This window comes from Sciurus carolinensis, chromosome 2 (assembly GCF_902686445.1).
Source record: "Sciurus carolinensis chromosome 2, mSciCar1.2, whole genome shotgun sequence".
NCBI classification, from domain to species: Eukaryota; Metazoa; Chordata; class Mammalia; order Rodentia; family Sciuridae; genus Sciurus; species Sciurus carolinensis.
Window position 1 is genome coordinate 46,094,249 of NC_062214.1, and position 21,351 is coordinate 46,115,599.

Below are 21,351 nucleotides of genomic sequence, written 5' to 3' on the forward strand. Positions count from 1 at the left end.
TTTAAGACTTAAAATTGCTTGTATATGAACTTTTTTTGTTTGTTTTTGTGGTGCTGGGGATTGAACCCATGGCTTCACTCACGCTAGGCAAATGCTCTATCACTGAGCTATATCTTCAACCCTTTCCCTTCTAGTCATACTAGATTAAGCACCATCCTAATGACCTTTTAATTTTAATAGCTCTGTAAAAACCTTATCTCCAAATAAAATCACATTTTGAGGTACTGGGGGTTAGGCCTCTAACCAACAAATCTCTTTCTAGAGAACACAGTTCAGCCCACCACACTTAAGATGGGCTTAAGGTGGGGACAGTGAAGATCATAGAAAGCCCAAAGCCCCCAAACCATCCCCTGAAGATGCTAGATTTAGTCCAATTTTAGTGCCTGCCTCTAAGTGTAAAGGTCTGGGGTTTGGATGTGCTATTCAATGACCATATGCAATTAAGGGTATATAACATTTTTAAGTGGATGGAAATAATTTGGAATAGTAATCTGGCTATAGTTTAGATCTTAAGTGACCCAAAAAGTTCCATGGGTTGAAGAATGGGTGCTATTGAACAGTGGTGGAAGCTTAGGTGCATCCTAGAAGGAGGCCTTCAGTTCACTGGAGGTATGTTTCTTTCTCTTTCACTTCTCAGCCATTAGGGGTTTTTTCTCCTTCATGTGCTCCCTGCTGTTTCTATCCTTCATTCTCACCAGGGGCTAAAAGCTTCATCATGGACTAAGACTTCTAAAATCATGAGCCAAAATAAACTTTTTTCTTTATAAGTTGATTATCTCTGTTATTTGTTATAGAGACAGAAAGCTGACTATCACAGATCCCATCAGGAAAATGAGAATAAGTGTATTGAATAAATTGGGAAAGACAAGAAAGTTACCTAGAACTGTTTTTCCTACTGTTGAAGCAACTATAAACTTTGCTATTTAAGCTCTGCCTATCATTGCTATTTCAACATCTTTTTTTCATCAAACCCACTTTTTTTTTGATATAGTAACATCTAACTGTATGTCTCTGATAGACATCTAATTCTCACTGCATTAATGGGAGATTTTAAGGCTTACTAATAACTTCCAGTGAATATTAAGATATAATTATAAAGCTTCTGTCTTTATAGAACTCATGACTTTTGGGAGATCATAGCATACCAAGCATGTCTTCATTACTATAATCCTCTTAACATCACTTGGGTTTGAGTTAAAAGTATCACTATTTTCATCTTGGGAAAGGAAAACCTAAAGAAAAGAATAGGAAGGTTTATTGTCTAATGCCACAAAGAGGAACAGAAAGGTCCACATTGTCTCTTTATCATATCCTTTATTCTGGGGAGTTCTGTATTTATCTAGATTGTCTCCCAAAGCAATCCTTATTCTTTATTTTAGCATCCCCAGTAGATGTTTGTGTATGCTGGCTGATGTCTGAGGTAGGAGCAGTTCAGGATGAATTGAGAAGAAAAATGACAAAACTTCCATTATAATGCACTGTTTATTATTGGATCAATATGATCGATGGCCACCTGTCAGATCTGTAACATTATCTGGGAACCAGCAGATGGAGCTGTAACAGATAGCATTCAGAGGTTTGTTTATTCTCCTGAGCACGTGTTTCCATCCTGGGGGAAATACCACTTCATTGTTAGAGCCACAGAGTTGTTTGTAGCCAGATGTTGAACACACCTTTTCTCTTGGCTCAAGTCTGCAGAACTGGAAGGTCGTTTAGGTGCAGGGCCAATCTTTTCACATGGAAAAAGCACCATGACTGTCTTTTACTTCCCACAGGCTCTTGCAGATGATTTCTAAGTTTGAGGAGACAATTAGGTATACAGTATTGCTTTCCGGAAACCTCACATTTAGAATCACTGAAGTGTTTACATATGGCAGACTGGAAGGGAAAAGAAGGACTTTGGTGGAGGGTGACTCATTTCATAAACACAGCATCCATATTGATAGACTCAGAAGGGTGCATTTGCAGACTGTCTCTTGGGATTTTGCAGGGACCATTTGTCCAGGTAAACATCCAGTACTATTCATTGAAGCCAGATATGACAGTTGTTTTTACTTGTGTTTTGAAGGGTGGTGGCAGATTGCTCTTTCCATCTTGCACTTTGGAAGATGTCCAGGAAACTTAAAATGTATTCACCTTCCCTTTTCTCTAGTAGGCAGTTTCTTTCCTAGGGGAAGGAAGGGAAACTTACTAACAGTTTTCAAGTACTATATAAAAGAACATCAGCAGTAAGGGAATGGGGCTCCTGATCTCAGCTTCTGAGATTAATAGGAGAGGAAACTCATTTGGGGGCAGCTTGAAGGACATGGAAGCAGCAAGGTGTTCCAATGGGAAGGGTGATAAATATTCAAAAGCATCCCCACAAACTTGTCTTCTAGTGTGGGTAATGCTGACTTAGAAAATGTCTGAAACTTCACAGCTGTTCTAAATGTAGGACAATGAGGGGCAGAAATAACACCCTGCCTGATGGCGTGTGAATGATGAATCTTTAAAACCTACTTATTGTTCTTTCTGAGGGAAGCCTGTGTGAAGTTCATCAACATCAACAACATTTTGAAACATTCGGCACTTAAAATTATTTTTTTTTCAATTGACGCTACAAGTAATTAGTGGGATTTGGGATCAAATATTCATTCTAGTTGACACCATTTTAAAAGGCAAAAAATTAAATTATAATAAATGCTTGAGGAAGGAGTATTTTTAAGGTGATAATGCTTAAAATTTAATTTAGAACTAATGTAATTATTTTGTTTCACTGTGTTGCTGAAAATAGTTCTAGAATATATCTGCCCATATTCTTACCAAGTGATTATAGTACATAGAGATAACAGTATTTTAAAGAGGCAGTCGGGGATCTTGCAATTTCTGGAATTGTTTCACAGTTTTGGAGGTAGGAGCATGGCAATTCCAGTGCTAGGGTGGAACCTGGAGTTTTCCACCACAGGGCAGGAGAGGCAGAGTTTCTGTCCCTGACGGGAGCCTCTTGACAGGTGGAATGTCAAAGGGGTTTCTGATCAGTTCCCTGCCAGTCAATTAGAGTTCTGTTGGAGCCAAGTCTGTTACTTAGAATATCCCTTCCCAAATGGTGGTAGGAGGAAAATCCATTTTTTGTTTAGATTTTTTAAAAAGGTTTGTTCATTTGTGACATTTTTTCCCCCCGAAATGAAACTAAAGCAATTTGATATAGGATGCCTCTTCAAGTTTGTCTTAAAATTCCACCCATGTGGATAGCACTGGGTATACATTTATACATATATAATATACAGATATTCATACATGTTTTATATATATATATAACATATATGAGTTGTATTATATGTAGATAATAGAAGCATGCAGCATGCATTGCTTTGTCTGCCTTTGTGTGTGTGTGTGTGTGTGTGTGTGTGCGCGCGCGCGTGTGTGTGCCCTGGGATCAAACCCAGAGCTTCATGCATGCTGAACAAATGTTCTACCACTGACTTAAATCCCCAGCATCTTTTTTCACTTGCCAATATCTTTGCACATCTTTGCACCTCTTTGTCTTGGAAATCTTTGCACGTCCTTGTTCTTCTTAATGACTACATGATATTCAGAATATCAACATATCACAATTTCTTTATCTCCTAATACAGACATTAAGTTGTTTCCAAATTTTTACCCTGATAAATACTGTACCACTACCACCACTGCCATCAATTAAAATTCTTAAATATTTCAATATTTGAACCCACAGGAGAGTATTCACTTAGAATAGTTTCCTAGAAGAATTATTTCTGGGTTAAAAGACTTTCTCTAGCATTTTTATACATGCTGCTAATCTAGGGTATTTGCCTATGCATCCACCTGTTGGTCCATAAGGTAGTTCTTGAAGAAAGCAGATTTTCAATGGGATGAATAATTAAAATTTGCAGTGTTCCAGACATCTCTTCACAGCATTTGAAAAGAACTCCCCTCCCTCCTTCACATTACCATTTCAGCCCTGATCCAGCATTTATCAATCACAGTCAAGCAGACAGGATATATATGCAGGAAAAGGAAAGCAGTTGCTTCCACTTTCTGTACCTCTTAGCATTGGCTGGTTTATAGATAATCCTGTCATATTTTTACACTAAGCTTTCATTGGTCTTACAAAGTCATTTCTTTTGTATTCTCCCCAAAAGTAGAGGATCTTGGATGGGGTGTTAGTGGTGGGCAGATATCCCTCCAGGCTCAAGTTCAGTTCAGGAAAGAAAGTTCTAGTGGTAGGGACCCTCTGACCATGGGATATGGAAGTGGCACTGGGGAATGGACCAAGAGTGGGGTTGGAGCCTATGCATGAGAAGACCTGAAAAGAAAGCACCTGGCTTCATATGTGATTCAGGAAACAGTAACAGACCCAAATGAAGAGTGTGTTCATTTGAAAGAAGGTAGCCTGGAAAGTGATATTGAAGAAACAAGCAAGCTGATAGGAAGCACCAGAAGACAATGCTAAGAGGCAAAGGAGGTGACAATATCAAAGGACAGGATGATGGCAATTCCATAATTAGGTGTGATCTAAAATCAATACAGTCTGTTTGCTTTGAGTTCCCTTATTCTTAATTCAAACGCTGCTCTCTGGTGTCATTTATTGCTAGGCTTTTCAGTATCTCCTTTGAGGTATGCAGTACAGCATGAGTGTGTGTGTGTGTGTGTGTGTGTGTGTGTGTGTGTGTGTGTATGTGAATCTGTCTACTTGTGCGTTTTCCTGGAGGGTTATTTATTTTTTGGTATCAGGGATTGAACTCAGGGGCACTTAACCACTTATTTATTTATTTAATTAATTTATTTTGCTAAGTTGCTTAGGGTCTTGCTAAGTTGCTGAGGCTGGTTTTAAAGTTGTGATCCTTTTGCCTCAACCTCCGAAGCCACTGGAATTATGGCATACCATGCCCTGGCCTGGAGGGTTATTTTAATGCAAGATTTGTGAGTCAGTTTGGATTCTCAAAACATGGTGGTACCAGAACACAGAAGAAAAATTGCCTGTTGCTCTGGTATACAGTGGTTGCTCTTCTTATGAAGGGCCAGTTTTCCAAAATCCAAAGATGTGTTTTACCAGTTATGCTACAAAACAGGTAAGGGATGCCCCTCTTTCCCCTCATGCTAAAATACTGGTAATACAATTTTTTTTTTTTGATATGGACAATACAGATAAAATGTGGAGGAGAGGGTAAAATTTCATGTGGATTTTTATGATAGAACGTGAGTGGTCAAGGAAAGTTCCAACCCACTGCTGGCTGTCTCAGACTGTACTTTTATGTCAAATAAAGACAATGTGGTCTTCATATGTGTAGATAGCAACTTTGTCTGCTGTAAGCAACAGAAAATCAAAATCCTGCCACACAGTAGCTATTATAAAAATGTTACTTTGTACTAGCTAAATAACCCAAAATTTTTATTGTCATATGTGCTTTAAATTCCGATTTTCACCATCTCTTTCATCAGGAACATTAGGTGGGGCACAAAGACTCCTTTTCTTTAACAGCTACATAATTACTAAAAGGCTCATCTTTGCTATTATGAGATGAGGATCTGTGTGTGTGTGTGTGTGTGTGTGTGTGTTACATGGAATTTATATACTCCCACTGCAATTCATCTGCTGACCAAGACAGGTTTCATTGAAAGAAAACCAGGAGACCAGGCAGACTGAGAAGCTTGAGATGTGCTGGCTTTCAAATAGCTTCTTTTCTTTTTCTTTCTTTCTTTCTTTTTTTTTTTTTTCCCTCTTCCCTTCCCTTTCTTTTCTTTTTGAGGTACTGGGTATTGAATTCAAAGGCACTCTACCATTGAGCTATATCCTCAGTTCTTTTTAAAAAATATTTATTTTGAGAGAAGTTCTCATTAAGTTGCTGGGGCTGACATGGAACTTGGGATTCTCCTGCCTCAGCCTCCAAAGTCACTGAGATTTTAGGCACATGCCACTGCACCCAGCTCAAAGTTGGCTAGGTATTCACTCTCATTCCTGCTAAGATGTGGCTCTCTGTGAAGAACATCAAACCTGAAGGACAGATATGCCATGATGAATTTTTGACTTCTTGAGCATTGGAGGCCCTTTCTCCAGAAGCACATGCAATACTTGCCAGGTCTGAACTCACCTGGACTAAGTTGTTTCAAGTGAAAATGCTATGTTTGTTCCAGATACAAACATGTAGGTGACTTACCTTATTCCAAAATGGATCATGATGATTCAAGAGCACAAAACCATATTCTCTAGCCACTCATGAGGCACTTTAGATAGAAACCAAATAGAAGCTGAGACACTAATCTCCCCACCCCCATCTAATTCACAGAACACACACACCTGGGCAGCACAGATGGTGTCTAGTGCTATTGTTATTTTACAGTCTGGCTGAATGGCAGATGGAACCGTCAAGGACAGTGTGTAGAACATTGCAGTTAAGTGGGGGATTGCATCCTCCCTGAAACAAAACAAAACAAAACACAAAACCAAAATAAAACCCCTAAACCAAAAACCAAACAACAACAACAAAACCAAGGACTTCACCATCTTGATCCACTTGATGAAGCTAAGTGTAGTTCCTCTTCACAGAGGAAGTGAGGACAGCAGAGATTTTCCAGAAAAAGCAATTTATACAATAACCCTTAATGAATGATTTCCAGGGCATCATCTGAAGCTGTTTGGGCTTCCTGTTAGTAGGTTTCTGGAAGATAGCTACTGCTCATCTGGATTTTGGTTTTCTATTGCTTACAAAGTGAGAGCTGCTGTCTGCACATATGAAGACCACATATTTTTTTATTTGACATTTCCAAAATACAACTACACTGTAAAATTATTTGGATGAAATATATCTGATTGACAAGCACATAAGCCTATGTGTGAGAACTTGGGAGGCAAGTTAACGAGGGACTCCTGGCAGGTTGTATTAATTCTTAACATGCAAAGACAGCCACATGTTGGAAGCTAATACTCTAGCAAGGCTGAAATCTATTATTATTTCAGAGTATTACCATTGTTTGGTGTAGAATAACTTAACCGTAATGACACATTGAGAAATCAATATGACACGAGAGCCAGTGTGCATTTTCTTAAAGATGAACTGGCTGATGGTTTTAGCAATGTTTTAACAGAAGGAATAAGCAAATTTTAAAAGTAAATGAATCAGAAACTGATAAGCAAGTAAGACATTTGTAGTATATAAATGATTTTACTTTAGCTTGTGATTATCACCATATTGTTCTAGAAATACATATTATGGCCTTTAACTCTGTGTTCAAATTATTCCATGTATCCTGTAGTTGTATGCATTTTATATGTTTTAGGACTTGTCAGTCATCAGCAAGAAAATCAAATTTTCTTTTCCCAAAAGACAATTCAGTATTGTTTTCCAAGGTAGTGTGAAAAGTTGTCTTCTTTAATTTTTTTTTTCCTTTCAAGGTGTTGTGAAAAGTTGAAGGTGGAGAGAAAAAGGATTGGATTATAATTTTAGCGACTGAAAGAGAAAATAGTATCCACTCCTAGGATTCCCTACTCCTTTTTTTTTTTTTTTCTTTAGTGCTGGGGATTGAACCTAGAGGTACATGCTCTAACATTGAGCTACATCTCCAGATGGAAAGTGGAAGTAGCTTAATGCATTTTCCTCTAATTAGGAGAAAATTAAATGCTTGTTGAAAGTAATTTAAATAGTGGTGAAATGTAAAGTATAAAGGGATGTACCTCTATAATCTTACCCGATAGAAATTTCAACTATTAACAGTTTGACACATATGTCCCTCCATTTTAAAGATGTCTAGATATAAGTAAATATATATAAACAAAATAATCATGGTTATTCTCTATCCGTTGTGCCATAAGTTGTTTTTCCATTTGGGTAGATCTTTAGGGCACCTTTCCATGTCAGTAAATATAGATCTGGCATTAAAAAAGATGCTCCATAATTTATGTCGCTACTTTTCTACTGACAAACATTTAGTTCATTTTGAAATTTCCACCTATGTAATTGATGTTGTAGGAATTATTTTGTATATATGTTAGTGTATATTTTTCAGTTATATTCTTAGGGATAAATGACCACAAATGCTTCCACTGGAATTTTTGTCTCCATATATTTTAACCAAAAGACCTGGGTTTTATAATATAAGTCACTCTGATGATTTACATGGTAGATTTTCCACAGTGAGACTGAATTTCTCCTGTCACCAGCTTCTAGGGTGGCCCTGAAGGTTCCAGCCTCCAGTACACATGTCCATATGATCTTTCCTGTGTGTGTGGATAGAACTGTGCACATGATGGATTGTTACTCCCATGACTAGGTTGCTTTGAGTTGTGATAGGGCCAACTCTGAGTTCATTCAGGGGCATTATCTGGGTAGGACTGATCTAATCAATGAAATCACAGAGGGTGAATCTTCTAAGAGATGCTCTGGTATTGCTCAGGAAAAAGCATACAGCCATGTGGGGAACAGCCTAGAGGCCACATGGCCAGGAATAGAAAGCATATTCTCAGAGTCCAGAGGAGTCCAAGGCTGAATATCTTGGTCCTATGACCACAAAGAAATGAATTCTACCACTACTAGTGAGCCTAGAAGAGGACTCTGATCCTCAGGGGAGATAACAACCCCAACTGACTGACACTTTGATTTCAGCATAAGACCTGAGCACAAGACCCCACTGACCTGCGTCCAGATTGCCATAAGTTGCTAACTTAGTGGTAATCAATTACCCAGCAGTAGAAAACTAGTATCACAGTGAACAGGGGCAGATGCCTAGAATGCTCTGGATTTTGCTTTTAACTTTTGTATCACAAGGAATGAACCCTTCCTATCCCATGCAGAGATGTGACAGGCCAGCCTGAGCCCCTGTGTCCCTGGCCGCCTTCCTGGAGACCGTAAACTGGGCACATTGCTCTATATTCCTGTCCTTTAGGAAAACTTTTCTTGGAGGAGAAAAATTCAGCATTGCTTGTCAGTTCTTAGAACTTAGATCTGCTACCTAAAGGGCTTTTCTTAGAGACTTTTTTGTTGCCCTCGGAATTTTAAATTCTTTGATTGACTTCACTTACCCAAGATATAAGTAGTTAATTAGTGTCCATATGAGATCATGAATTCTTAATTTACTTGTAGAATTATAAACTTCTACTATTATTATCACTTTTTAAAATTTTTTTATGGTACCTGGGATTGAACCCAAGGGTGCTCTACCACTGAGCTACATCCCCAGCTCTTTTATATTTTGAGACAGGATCTTGCTAAATTGTCCAGGCTAACTCCAAACCTCCTGCCTCATCTTCCTGAGTTGTTGGGATTAAAGTTGTGCCCCAGTGCATACTGCTTTGTTATCACTTTGATGCTCAGATCGTCCTGAATTTTTCCAGGGATGCCTCTTCCACCTGGCTCCAGAGTCCTTATGCTTCCCCTCCCCATTATATTTTGAGCACTTCTTTTATGTTTTCTGGTCAACAAGGTATTCAGACTCATCTTGTAGTGTCCCTAGAAATAACTATTTTCATATGAAATCCTGTTTAATTTTTTTTTTTCAAGTTGGGGATGGTATTTAGAAACCAAAGCCTGGGCACTAGAGGTGCTCATGGGTTTGAGGCCTTTTCAAACTGTAAAACATCTTCCCTCTTTCCCTCCATCTCTCTCTCTCCCTTTCCACCTTCCTTTCAGTTTGTCTGTATATCCAGCTACCTATGTCAAAAGCCAGGAGTTCGTCCTGAAACCTCCTAGAGTATTCTGGCACCATGGAGTTTATAATTTTTAACTCCCTTCTCTGGCAGTGGGAAACCTGCCTCCCTTTATTTGCACATTTCCTCAAAACTCAATAATGTAGAAAATCTTCAAAATTGCAAACCCAGAGCTTGCAAATTGCAAATATTAGAGCTTAATATTTTTCTAGTTATTTTTGAGTTTATTTATTTATTTATTTATTTAAAATCAGTGCTAGGTATATCAAACATGCTAAGCACATGCTCTACACTGAGCAAACCCCCATACCCTTTTTGGTTTTAGACTAAGGGTAGAATACTACATTCGGTTACTTGGGTTAGCTTTTTTTTTTTTTTTTTTCTTAAGTGGGTATTGAAGCCAGGGACCCTTTACTAACCCTGGGCTACATCATAGCCCTTTTTATTTTTTATTTTGAGATAGGGTCTCACTAAGTTGCTTAGGGCATTGAGACTGGCCTTGAACTTGATATCCTCCTGCCTTAGTCTCTTTAGGGTTAGTGTTTTTTTTAAAAAATATTTTAATTTAAAAGTTTTCTCTTCAATGTGGTTATGTTTATTCATTTGAAATACAATTAAGTTCATTTGTTTCTGTTTGGTTTAATCCTGTTTTAGTTTACTTTTAAAACCTTTTAAAATGATCTTTTGGTCCTTATTGAGCAGGAAATGTCTTAATAAGAGTTTATCCAAAGAAGTCCTTCTTGATACAGAAACTGAGTTCCACATCCTGGGATTTCCTTTATAACAAATGGAGTCCCCTAGAACAGTATGATGACCCCCCCACCCAGCTGCTCCAGGACAGACTCCTTGAACCCACAGTGCCAACTCTAGAAAAAGAGAAGTCAACTGTAGAACTGGCCTCAACTGCAAGAGGATTCTAATGGCAAAAGGACATGCCTCTGATGGTTAGTTCTGATTACAAAACAGTGCTCCAGTGCATGCATGTTGATATAGCATCCAAGTATAGAAAGCAAGGCATGCACACAAGGTAAAGGGAAATGCCCAAAACAGATCCATAAAGAAGGGCTCTTCCAAGTGGCTCTCAATTCTACAGATGAGGGGAAAATAAAAATAAGTATCCTGGACTGGATTCTGCATTGGAAAAATATTGATTTAAAGAAGAGTACTGGGAAAACTGATGGAATGTGAAGAGCAATAATATTGGATATATTTAATATTATATAATAGTATTATATCAATATGCAATTTCCTGAATTAAACATTTGCTCTGTGGTTCTTGTTCTTATGAGGCTTATGATGAAGAATCAGGGGGCAAAGGGTCATTGTATATGTGGTTTACTCTCAAATGGTTCACACAGGCACACACACATGCACACATCCACACATATCCACACACGTGCACATACACACACACAATATATACACGAGCCATATACACAGACATACACAAGCAAAATGGTAAAGTTTGAGTAGCTGGTAAAGAGCATATGGGAATTAATTGACACCATTCTCATGATTTTCCTGCAGTTTTGATTTTTTAAAAATATAAAACTATTGATAGTAAGAGATCTATTCTGAATATGAAAGATCACATAAACTTCTATCCTAAAATCTCTGTGCTTTTATTCAGACACCACAAAAAATCCACCACATTTTAAGGCACAAAGAAAACCTCCGTGAATGGATTCTAAGACATAGAAAGCAAATATTTTCATCATTAAACAAGAAAGAATGAAAAAATAAATTTAGAATTTTATTCAAGAAGTTTTAAAAAACCAGGTCAACAAAGGTTTACCTACATAAAGCATAAGAGTAGGATTAGAGAAGATAATAAAAACAGAAATAAGTGAATGAGCAAACAGGAAAACAGTCATATTAAAAAATAAATGAAGACACTGGTTCATTAAAATGAATAGTGATATAGATAAATTTTTCATTCATTTAATTAAAAAATTCAAAGTTATGGGAAAATCTATTTTTATGGAGAGTGATACAAAATTCTACCCATGGAGTTTACACTGTTAATAAAGCAATGAAGAAAAATTTCAACAGAATCTTGAGTTGTCTAAAGGCACTTAATAAATGTTAATGTTCTGTGTAAGTAAGGGGCCTCAAGGTTTAATCTTCATCAACTGCATACAAAATCCATCTGTTATGGTTTAGATCTGGAAAGTCCCTTAAAGCTTCATGTGCTCAGAGTTGGGGCTTTTGGAAAGTGATTATGTATCAGGAGAGCTCTGGCCTCATCAGTGGGTTAATCCACTGATAGTGGGACGGACTACTGGGAGATCAAATATAGTTGAAAGAAGTAGGTATTTGGGGTGTACCTATGAAGGGTTTATCTTCCCCCAATTTCCTTCCTCTTACCTCTCTTTGTTCCCCAGCTGCCATGTGATAAGCAACTTTCCTCCACCATGCCCTTCTACCAAGATGTTTTTGCTTTGGAGCCTGCCAATCATGGACTGAACCTCTGAAACTGTGAGCCAAAATAAATCTTTCCTCCTCTACATTATTCTTGGTAGGTATTTTGACCACAGTGACAAAAAGCTGATTAGCACACATCTAGGAGCTGAGGGAGTAGATTCAAGGGGACACTTAGCACAGAGAAGAATTTGCCTGAGCCATTGGGGACGACAGGAGAGAGTGATGGGCGCCTCCACAACCTTGGGAATATCCAAGTAGTTTTCTGTTTCCACTTCCTTACCATGTGGGTCTTTCCAGCATGGCAAATTGCTTCATTAAATCTAGCTAGTTAAGGATTTGTTAGCAAAGATGACAGTCACATCTTTTATAATCTAATCATAGAAGTAACATCCCATTATCTTTGCTATAACTTGTAACTTCTTAGGTTAAAGTTTTATAACTAACTTCTGAAGAGTGGTCAAAGTGAATTTTGAAAATGAAGCCTTACTTGCTTCATTTGGAATAGAATTCAATATTTAAATAAATATTATGAATATATTAAACTGTTTGAAGATTATTTTTTCCATTCCCCAAAGTGCGCTTTTGAGGAGTGAGTGGTTGTTCTACTGTGTCATTGCAGTCAGACTAGAAACAGTCAAACTATATATCACGCCCTGTGAATAAAATTGTCCATCTAATCTGGGTCACATTTTTTTTCTTTTTTTCTTAAAATACTGGGGATTGAACTCAGGAGCACTTGACCACTGAGCCACATCCCCAGCCCTGTTTTATATTTTATTAGAGACAGGGTCTCACTGAGTTGCTTAGCGCCTCACTTTTGCTGAGGCTGGTTTTGAACTTGCCATCCTCCTGCCTCAGCCTCCTAAGCCACTGGGATTATAGGTATGTGCCACCATGCCCTGCTTAGGGCACATATAAATAAGTAAGGTGAAGGCTCCTTTGTTGTATTAAAAACTATAAATATTTTGTTTAGTGTTTATTTTGGTTATTGATTATTGTATAACAAACTACCCCTAAAATAATATCTTCAATACAACAATTTTACCATATTTCATGTTATTTTGTGTTAGAAATTCAGGCATGGCTCACCTGAGCAATTCTTATGCTTTGTCTGCATTGATGGATCACTAGGTTCTATTCATCTGGAGGCTGCTCTAATCCAAGAAATCTTCACTCACATGCCTGTGATCTTGGAGGGATGATTGGAAAATGGTGCTCTACCCTAGATGGACTCAGGGTCTTTCTTCATGGTCACTTCAAAAAGGTAACTGGACTATGTACATGGGGTTTAGGATTCCAAGGGTAAATATTTGTAGATACAGGAAGTAGAATATTCTAGTCTCTTGAGATTTAAACCTGGAAGCTGATTACACTGCATTGGTCAACATGGTCACAGAGCCTGTCCAATTACAAGGGATTGGGGTGCCAAACAGAGTGTGACCCAAAGTAACTGTGCTGTAGTGTTGACTGCAAACACATTATGAGAATAACAGCAATTTTATATAATCACTATAAATGCTTTCAAAAAGATATGTTCATTTTTTAAGTTATTTTTCCTACTATGCTTATTTGGATTTTATGCATTGAAGGGTTATTTTCTGTCTAATTAATCTAAAAATAAAAATTTGTATTTTTTTCATTTTATTTTTCTGATCATTTATTATATTTATATTATATTCAGAAGTATTATTATGTTATATATTATGAATAGCAGTATTGATCTGAGACTGAAAGACCCTGGTCCTTCCCCTCAGGATAGTTTGCAAAATGCTGTCATAGAAGCTATGTTTGTCATACTGGGTGGACTATCAGATGACCTGAAATAACAAGATGCTAGATAGGGAGTTGGGATCTACCTTCTGATATCATTACCAAGACAAGCTCTCTGGGACCTCAGCATCCATTCAGAGTAGGGCTGTTTTGTTTCACAGATGTGGGATTTACTTGGCAGCCCTATTGGGCAACTTTCTCCCACAGTATGTGGTTTTTTCCAAATCACCCTCCCAGATCTTTGTCCACTGAGAAGTCATGAGTTGCCCAGTCAGAGAAGGATCCAACTCCAACTGGTTGAGAGGCCATAGAGACTCATGGTGCTGGTATGAATCAGAATCCCCAAAGGTTTTCACAATTGGGACAGCAAAGAAGTTACCCAGATTTCAATGTAAATCCTTGTATCTGGAGAGTCACAACGCAATAGCACATCACAGGATAGAGATGATATGCAGAAAAGAGGGACTTTAGTTGACAGGAAGGTGGATAGAAGTTAAGGTGCCCCCTTCCCCCCAAAAAAGTGAATATGTTCTTAAATTCCATTCATGGAAATTCATATGTAGAACAGAGGAAGTGAGATTTCCACTGTATTCTGCCATGCTGAGAAAATGTATTCATTCATTCATCAGTTATTAATGCAATATTTCCTGGGTTGGACAGCAGGAATAGAAAATGATGACATCCCGCCAGCTCTAGGGATGCTACAATTTCTCTATTACTCAGAATGTGGTATTTCTGCTTTGATAACTGCAGAGGGGCTCTGTTCCCATGCTATGCTTTCATGGATATTTGGGAAATTATAGGGAATCCCAGAGGATAGAACTGGAATGTTCTAAATTAAAATGAATTAAAATGAAATAATATGGAGTATTCCATTTCCTAATTTCAGTAGCACATATTGAATGCACATGCCTTGTGGCTGTTACTTCAGGTGCCACAGGAACGTTTCTATCAGCACAGGAATGTCTGTTGGAATGTGCTGGAATGACGATCATGTGGACATATCTTGTTTCATTTAGATTTGAGGGTTGAAACTATGAAGCTAAAGTGTGGAAATTTTGATCAGGATAGATTGTATTAGGAAAAAACTAAACAGAAATAGCTGCCCAAAGACTTCTTGTAGATGAAAAGTCCCTCGTTGCTGGAGAAATTAAGCTTTGGACTGGTGAGTCATTTGGTTGAGATTCTCTTGAGAAATTGCTTTGACTTTTTCCCCTGATTCTCCTTGTTGTGGAAGGTGCTCTTTATTCAGTGCCTATTCTGTTCCAGGTACTCAACTTCATGCTTTTCCTACACAATCAGATTTATCATGTTTAGTATTCTGAAAATCAGGTAATAGTGTCCCCTTTTTTACAGAATGAGGAAACTGAGACTTTCATGGTCAAGTTACTCAAGTTCTAGTAAATGGCAATGGATGGATGGATCCCAGGCTTATCTGTTTCAAAAGCTGGTAAGTGGCACATTTTATTTTTTCTGCTACTGGGGATTGACCCCAGGGTCTCGTGCAAGCTACGCAAGTGCTGTACACTAAGCTACACCCTTTGTCTTTATACTTCACACTTGAAACTAGCAGATGCCCAATAAATGCTGGTTGATTGAACAAATTGAACCAAGCAAACGTGATAGTTTCTGAAAAACAAATAATTTTCTTGTGTAGCTTGTGTATTTCAGCCAAAGTAAAAATAGATTACATACAGAAGAAAGGAATATTAATGACAAAATGTTAACATTAGTTTCTGAGAAACAATTTTCCTTGTGGCTTATATATTGCCACCAAACTAAAAATAAATGATGTAGAGAAGAAGGACATATTAATGACAAAATGTTCACATTGGTTCACTGTTCTTGGTAAAATTAGGTTTACTCTTTTTGTCCCTTTTAAAATAAATATTATTTACTGAACAAAATAAACTTTACTTCAAAATATACTACAGGCACTGAGATAGCTTAGTGCCCACATAGAGTAGCGATCAACTCTTCCTTTGTAATGAACCACCCCCAAAACACAGTGACTTAAAACCATAATGATGTATCAAAACTCATGATGGTGGATTAGTTGGGAGATTCCTGTTGTGGTTTCTGCTGGGCTCCCATGAAGCTGTACTCAGCTTGAGCTTGGCTAGGTTGGAAGGTCCAAATGACCTCACTGATATGGCTGCATTTGGTGCTGCTTCTTGGCTAGGGTGTCCTCCTCCTTGTGGTTCACCCTCTAGGAGGTGTCTTCCATTTCTTTGCATAGTAGTTCCAACAGTGGGCGAGGGTGGAGGCTATATGTTTTCTTGAGCCCTAAGCTATAGATATACAGCCATGTTTTTGAACCTACTATCTATCGCAAACATGCATTTAACTACAGAATAGGGACAGAGAATAATCTAGGGATTAATGATCTCAAATAGTATCTTGAAGTGTTGGATTAATTTCCTTGTGGTCTGGGGATGATTTATTTTGAATGTTCATAGCTTCCAGTCATGGTGTTCTTACTGTTGCATACATATCATGTTTTTAACCTGTGATGGCTATTAAGATATCACAGTGAACACACTCAAATGTGCAGGCACTTTACTTTTGAATGCGTATGCTCAAGTGGAAATAATTGGTGGAAGCCAGTAGTTTTTATCCAAGTGAAGGAACACTGAATGATACTTTCAGGAGGGGTTGATGGTTGAAATAGAAAAGAAATAAAAACTTGGTTAAAGAAGCAACATAAATGTTCATTGCTGGATGATGGATAAAGTACAATGGATTATTATTCTGTCACATGCTATAACATGGATGAAGCTTGAGGAAATTATGCTAAGTGAAATAAGTCAGTCACAAGAAGAGAAAAGATATGTGATCACACTTAAATGGGTTTCTTAGAGGAGTCAAGTTCATAAAACCAGAAGGTAGCACGGTAGTTGCCATGAGCTTCCTTCCTTCCTTCCTTCCTTCCTTCCTTCCTTCCTTCCTTCCTTCCTTCCTTCCTTCCTTCCTTCCACACTGGGGATTGAACCCAGGGGTGCTTTACCCGTGAGCTACATCCTTAATCCTTTAATTTTTTATTTTGAGACAGGGCCTCTCTAAGTTGCTGAGGCAAGTCTCAAACTTGTGATTCTCTTGCCTCAGCCTCCTGAGTCACTGAGATTATAGGCATGTACCACTAGGCCCCATTGGGGAGTTGTTTTTCAATGGGTACACAGCTCTTCAAGAAATCTGGAGATCTGTTTGAAAACAATGTAGTTATTCTTAACACTGTGAATTGTACACTGAAAATTGTTAAGAATATAAATTTTATGTTGTGGGTGTTTTAAAACCACAATTAAATAAACAAAAGAATTTAAGAAAAGAAATGTAGTGTTCTTATTCAGAGTGCTTATTGCAGAGACAGTTCATGCCCATGGGTTATTTCTGCACCTTTAACATGGGGAAACTTCCTCCTTACTAAGAATGAATCCAGAGATCCTTTGAAAGAGGAGAGAATGATATCCTAAGAAGATATTTGAGCATCTTAGGAAAGCCCAAATGCAGTTTGTCTACACTGGTTAGAGCGATTCAGTTAGTGAGCCACTCCACGTTGGCTGAGGACTTATTCTACATGTTGTGACATGGACACCAACTGAGTTCACAGCCCTAAATTCCACCTTCAACTCATGAAATCAGGGTCTCACCATTGCTGGTCCTGTCATCTGTTTCCCCAACCCCAGGAATTTGCAAATCCTCTTCCTTTTTGCAGAAATTTCTGTAGCGGGAGAGATAGGTGATATTCTTTTCAAGTTCATTTCAAAATTAAGACAAAGAAAATGACTTTCAACAACCTCCTTTTATGTTTAATGTTTGCATAACTTAAGGGTGCTAGGTATATCTATTTAGGAATGATATTTACAACTTGTAAATAGTGGAAGTTGGATTGAGGACCTTTCTTTGTTTCAATTCCACCATGCCTAGGGTTTCGGAATATGAGCTCATCCATATTGCCTCATGGTTGCTAAATGGCTGCTGCCTCCCAGGCAGGCCTCACATTTGTTTTCCAGGTAGGGAAAAAGTGGAACAGAACAAATGGCAAAGAAATATACCCTCTGAGACTGTGTATTTATCAGGAATATAAAGCTTTTCTGAGAGCTTTATCTAGCAGATATTTCATTGGCCAAAAGCAATCCCTGTCATATGACCATTGCTAGCTGTAAAGTGACTGTGAGGAGAGGAGGATAATAGGAATGAACTGGCTTAGCCAGTTGACAAACCTGCTGCTTACAGTGAGCACAGCCAGCACACCCTCCACACACCACTGTCTTCCAGAGACAGTGGGGAGGGTGGGGCTCCATTTCTACCCTCATGACAGGGAACACTTGTGGGTACTGCTCTGAAGTGCCATTCCATGTCCTACCACTGACTTCTTAGGTCCTGTTTCCATCGATCCTCTTTACAATAATAAGGCATTTAAGGACAGAGGACATTTTGCTTATCTTTGTCTAATTGCAGGCATAGCATACCTTGCAATTCATTTGCGCTTAATGGATATTAGTTGATTTTCCAGAAACAATTGGATTTTGCTATGGTTGGATGGGTTGAAAGTGTTCCTCATAGTTTCATGTATTGGAAACTTGGTCCCAGAGGGACAGTGTGGAGGTAGCGGAACCCTTGGTGGGAGGGGGCTAGTGCAAGTGATTATGTCATTGGGAGTGCTGCCCTCTCATGGAATTGAGAGTTCTTGTGAGACTCTGGTATGCTCTTGTGCGAGTTACTATAAAAGAGTAAGATGGGCCTTTCCTTGTCCTCTGGTTTCCTGTCTGCCATGTTGTTATGCTTTAGATATGAGGTATACCCAAAAATCTCAGGTGTGAGTCTGTGAAAGAAGGTTTAGAGGTGAAATGACTGGGTTGTGAGAGTTTTCACAGAACCAGAGTATTAATCCCTGATAGGGATTAACTGGGTGGTAACTGCAGGTAGAGTATATATGCGTATTGAGGAGTGAACCCATGGGCACTTAACCACTGGGTCACATCCTAGGTCCTTCTCTTTAATTTTTAATTTTGAGATAGCATCTTGCAAAGTTATGTAGGGCCTCACTAAGTCACTGAGGCTGGGTTTGAACTTGTGATCCTTCTACCTCAGCCCCCAAAGCCACTGGGATTATAGGCATGTGCCACCATGCCTGGCTGGGGCATATATTTTGTTCTTGGTGAATGGAGCTCTCTCTCTGTTTGCTGGTGGCCATGTCCTGAGCTGCTTTCTTCTTCTACACTTTTCCACCATGATGTTCTGCCTCATCTTGGGCCCAGAGCAATGGAGCCAATTGTGGATGGACTGAGACCACAAGCCCAGATACACTTTTCCTCCTCTAGAGTTGTTCTTATCAGGTATTTTGGTCAAAGCAAGAGAAAAGCTCACTAAAACACATGTGATCTCTCCATCTGCATGCATTCCCACCATTGCGATGCCATTGCCATGATATGACATAGCCGAGATGGTTCTCACCAGAATCAGCACAGTGGTAGTTAGACTTTCAACCTCCAAAACTGAGAGTTAAATAAACCTCCTTTCTTTATAAGTTACCCAGCACTCGTCATTTTGTTATAGTAAGAGAAAGTGGACTAATACAGATTTCTCTCTGGTCTTAAGATAATTCCAGACTCCTCTTGGGCTGGACATAGGGATGCTCGACTTTTCTTCCAGATGGAGAACTGCATACCATCACATTCACACAAGTTCCCTTTTGGGCTGGATATTTTATGCTCATGTCTCTCCCTTTAGCTTCCACTTCTTGCTGGCCATCTTTTGGCAGGTGCACCCAGAGACACGTGGAAGTTGACGTAGTGATGAAAAGAGATAAAAAAAAAAAAACCCACCCCAACCCCCCAAACCCCACAACCTTCAACTTCCCCATGATGAAAATCACAAGATTGTTTAAATAGCAGGTGTCATTAACATGTATTTGTGTGTTATTAACATATATCTGGGAGAGTAGACGGCATATCCACATAACTCTGGAGTGACTAATGTGGTGCTAAACGTCTAACCAGGATTGTAAGGAGGGACGATTGCCTCTCCAGGATGCTCATCTTGCTCTTGGATCCTAATGAGCACTTTAAAGCCTTGAGCTGCCGACATGGGCGGAACCCAGTCTGCTTTGCTGGGGTGATTTTTTGCCTCTGGGAACCACAGGCTGATTTGTATGTTCTCATTGTAACAATTTCTGAAGCCTCAATTTCTGAGGTCTTCCATGGCACACTATAATTTCAGGATTGACAATGATGCTGACAAGAGTGAAAAAGAAAACATATTTAGGGAAACAAGGAATTTCTCTCAACCTTTATTTTGACATTCAGCAGTAGATGATGGATGTTTTAAATTACTCTTGATAAGAAGCTATCAGTAGGAGTTATTTTGTTTCACAGATACCTGGCAGGTCAAAAACATACTCAAATTGAACAAATATTCTCAAATTAAGTATGGGGAATAGTAAGGCCAAGTAACTCGTGATGCAGAGAGTAAGGGAATTCAGAGGAACAGAAGCACATTACTGCTATAGTGCTCAAGGGAGCCAAACCCCGACCTCACATCCACTAAAAGCAGGTGACTATCAGAAGAAGCCCTGCTGGAATGTTGGTGTTCATCACAGTAATTTAGAGAGCTGGCATTGACTTAGGAAGGGGTGTGGAAACCCACAGCCCAGTCTGTCGGGAGGTCGGGGGGAGGTACAATAGTTTGGATCTTGAATGTTCCCCAGAGATCATGTGGTAAAGGCTTGATCTCCAGATTTGTGCTATTAGGAGGTGTTGGAACTTTTAAGAGGTGGGGCCTAGTGGGAGGTCTTAGGTCATTGGGGAGGTGACCTTGAAGGGGACTGTGGACCCTGACCTGATCCTTTTTCTTTTGCACCCACTAATAAGATAACTGGGCCCCCTCCACCACACTCTTATGCCATAATATGCTCCTTTGCCACAGCCCCCAAAACAATGGGGCCAACTGACCAGGGGCTGAAATAAACCATTTCTTTACAAATTGATTATCTTAGGTATTTTGTTATAGCATTGGAAAACTGACTAACACACAGGGCTTGGACTAAATGAACACATAATTTAAAATTTCTTTCACCAGTTAATCTTTCTGAGGCCTGACTTTGCCCATCTATAAAATGGGCTGGTAATATCCACCTTGTTACTGTGAGAGGCACAGGAGGGGATGTATATGAATTGGCTTTGGAAACTGTGATGAATTATGCATCTGCTTTCCTTTGGATCAACATCTGCTACAATAGTAAACATAGTAGATGTGGTTCCTTTGCAAACTATTTTAAACTTCTAACTTAGCTGTTGAAAGTCTCACATTTTATACAGATTGTGTGTGTGTGTGTGTGTGTGTGTGTGCTACTGGGAACTGAATCCAGGGATGCTCTACCATGGAACTAAATTCCCAGCTCTTTTTATTTTTCATTCGGGACAGATCCTGTCAAATTGCCGAGGCTGGCCTTGCACTGGCCATCTTCCTGCCTCAACCTCCTGAGTAGCTGAGACAACAGGTATGAATCATGGCAACTA

At 38.9% G+C, this 21,351-nt stretch overlaps 1 long non-coding RNA gene across 4 annotated transcripts in view; it reads left to right on the plus strand.

The window, feature by feature from the left end:
• The first annotated feature begins 10,325 nt into the window (after positions 1-10,325).
• Positions 10,326-21,351, plus strand: part of LOC124977917 (uncharacterized) — a 127,163-nt gene continuing 116,137 nt past the window's right edge. For all 4 annotated transcript variants that reach the window (XR_007107284.1, XR_007107285.1, XR_007107283.1 and 1 more), the window contains exons 1-4: positions 10,326-10,584; positions 12,025-12,158; positions 13,196-13,328; positions 15,191-15,284. This is a non-coding gene — a long non-coding RNA (uncharacterized LOC124977917). The remainder of the gene's footprint in view (positions 10,585-12,024; positions 12,159-13,195; positions 13,329-15,190; positions 15,285-21,351) is intronic.